Source organism: Theropithecus gelada, chromosome 12, assembly GCF_003255815.1.
Source record: "Theropithecus gelada isolate Dixy chromosome 12, Tgel_1.0, whole genome shotgun sequence".
NCBI lineage: Eukaryota > Metazoa > Chordata > Mammalia > Primates > Cercopithecidae > Theropithecus > Theropithecus gelada.
In genome coordinates this window covers 95,422,416-95,425,786 of record NC_037680.1, presented here as the reverse complement: position 1 = coordinate 95,425,786, position 3,371 = coordinate 95,422,416, and positions in this window count along the sequence as shown.

Here is a 3,371-nt window from a genome sequence, read left to right as displayed (position 1 = left end):
AAAAACACAAAAAAAAAAAAAAAAAAAAAAAAAAAAAAAAAAAGAAGTAAAACCTCTATAAACAAAAACAAAAACAAAAAACAAACGAAAAAAAAACTAAGAACTGTCCTGGGTATAGCAGGATTTTGCAGAATTGCTAAGCCATTGTATGAGGCCCTATCAGGGCCAAAACATAAGCCACTCAAATGATCAAAAAACAGGAGGCTTTATCTTCTAGCTAAACAAAGGGGTTTACACGGTAATAAACCACACCTGTTGTTCTTATATTAACAACTCAGGATTAATTAGACTGCCAGCTCAACAGACTTACCAACACGCTACCTGGCTACATAATTTCAATAAGCACACTGCTTAAACCATCTGGGACCCCATCAAAAAATACCTACCAAGTATGACAGTTCCTACCTTTCCTGGAAACTTGAATAACTCCAGTTTCTACTAACCTTTGGTCCTTGCTTGTTTAACCTCCTTATAAAGTTTGTGTCTTCTGGATTATAGCAGTTCCATGTCAAAATAATGGCCACAGAAAAATTCCAACCAATCCCTGCCTCAGATTCAGATTCTGCTAATAACCCACCCTTGGGACCTTTAAAACAGGCAGCCAGAAATTTCCATGCCCTAACTAGACATGGCCAAACCCAAATCAACAAAAAGTAAATATAAAACATTGACCCCCTCCCTCATCAACCCTTACAAATAAAGAAGAAAAATCTCTGAGGGCAGTCAAATGAGACAGGAATAATACACGGTGGGCGCAGGGAAATAAACAATTCCAGGCAGCAGCTTCACACGACTAGCAAAAGGAAACTGTTAAAACAGCTGCAGGGGCCAGTAAGACCCTGAAAACCAAGATGTGGGCCAAGCTGGCTAAGACTGATGGGAACCAACAAAGCACTGGATTTGACTTAGGTTTCGCCTAAGACCTCATTATACACTCGTTAACATGCTAAATCACACACCCACCAGCGCTGTGACAGTTCTAGGAACACCCATATTTGGTATAAAAATGAGTGGTACTGGCTGCGCATGGTGGCTCACACCTGTAGTCCCAGCACTTTGGGAGGCTGAGGTGGGCGGATCATGAGGTCAGGAGTTCAAGCCCAGCCTAGCCAACATGGTAAAACCCCATCTCTACTAAAAATACAAAAATTAGCTGGGCATGGTGGCACGTGCTATAATTCCAGCTACTTGGGAGGCTGAGGCAGAACTGCTTGAACCAGGACCAGGAGGCAGAGGTTGCAGTGAGCCGAGATGGCACCACTGCACTCCAGCCTGGGCTACAGAGAGAGACTCCATCACGAAAAAGAAAAAAAGGATGGCACCACAGTTCCGAGAAATCTTTACCTTTTTCCAGAAATCTTCGTGAATATTCCACCCCTTGGTTAAAGAAACCCATAAAGATGGTAACTCTAAACCCCATGGTACAACTCTCTTGAGCCGGCCCACACTCCCCTTTCTTTAATGTGTACTTTTCACTGCAATAAATCTCCACATTTTCACTATTTTCTGACGCATCCTTGAATTTCTTCTTGCAGTGGTGTCAAGAACCTGGACACTGGCCAGGGTTGAGGTCTCACCAGTATTTGGGGACCTCCCCTAGCCCACCAGTTTTACCTGGAGCTCTGAGTCTCAGTCCTCCCAAGGTGACCGGGCATCTTCCCCGGACACCAGGAGGAAATGGGAAAGAGAGCCCCCATCTCCCGCCACTCCACCTCCTCAGGGTTTAAAAGACCCACACATCAGACAGTGCATGTTCCTTTACCAAAAACCTAGGACATCTTCAAAGGGGAATCACTATGAGGAGAAGCAAACACGTTAAATTTCACCTCTCCCAGGTTGCACAAGGGCAGCAGCTGGGGGCCTTGACTTTCATGACCTTGTGCTTGAGATGTTTCCCTGACAGCGGGAGTGCAGTGGCATGATCTCAGGTCACTGCAACTTCTGCTCGCTGGTGTAGGATATAATAAATTCCTCTTCAAAGGTTTTAGCCTGTAAATTGTTAAGTACAATAAGTTCTGAGATCCTCTCCAAAGAATCAATGTATCAGTTATGTTCAGCTCTCCATTTTAAAATTTTCATCTCCTTGTCCCTAGTTCCAGTAAACAACTTCTTCCTAGCCTCTATCACCTGCTCTGTCCTGAGTCACCCCTGGTCACCTACTCTGATCTAAGTCAACTTGAGTCACCCATTCCCACCAAACTACTCACCCTGCCACTCCGACTTGTACCCCTGCTCTCTTTAAAATAGCCAATTGGAATTAGCTTAGACTATGCAGTCCAACCCTAGCCAACAGGGGAATTACATAGCAGTAGGGGCTACCTGCATCAGGAATAAGAACCCCTTTCCCTCCCTTGTGCAGGTGTGCTCTTGCCATTGCTCCATCCACAAGTCACATCCTTCTATAGAAGTAAAATTGCCTTGCTGAGAAAATTAAATTTATGTTCAAGTGCTATTTCTTTGGCAGCACCAAAAATTTATTTATAACACTGGGTTCAAACTATTCTCCTGCCTCAGCCTCCCGAGTAGCTGGGATTACAGGCATCCGTCACCACGCCTGGCTAACTTTTGCATTTTCAGTAGAGATGGGGTTTCACCATGTTGGCCAGGCTGGTCTCAAATTCCTGACCATAGATGATTTACCCACCTTGGCCTCTCAAAGTGCTGGAATTACAGGCCTGACCCACCGTGCCCGGCCAAATTTTTATATTTTTAGTAGAGACGAGGTTTCACCATGTTGGCCAGGCCGGCCTCAAACTCCTGGCCTCAAGTGATCCGCCCACCTTGCCCTCTCAAAGTGCTGGTGTTAAAGGCGTGAGCCACCACACCTGGTCTTTTCCTCAATTCTAATAGGTATTTGGATCTATTTCCCTTCACTCCATCCTAGAGGTCAAAAACCCAGATAGCTTTATATGCAGCAAACCAAGCCAGAGACCAGAATAGGGGACTGGTGGGAAAGCCCCAGGGCAGCTACCACCCAGCTCCACCAGTTGTTGCCCCATGCAAATACAGGCCTGGTATTGCTAGAGTTTTGGATTTTTGCAGAGAAGTCAAAAATCTGAATTTTTATGATAAAAAATCTGACAATTTTTTTAAAAAAAAGTTTAAATTAGCTCAAACAAAACCTGTGTATGCCAGTTTCCACCTCGTGCTTTACTATGTTCCACTTTTCTCTGCCTGTTTCTGAGCCAGGGCAATCTTGTTAGAAATACTGCCCCTTTATAAAAAGACTTGCTCCTTATATTACTTCATTTGAACACTACAGAATCCCTAAAGAGTTAGAGGCTGTTATTCTTCTCCTGCCATAGGAAACATGAAGTTCAGAGAGGTAAAGATCAGTAAGTGGCAGAGCCAGATTTTGAACTGAGTTTAAT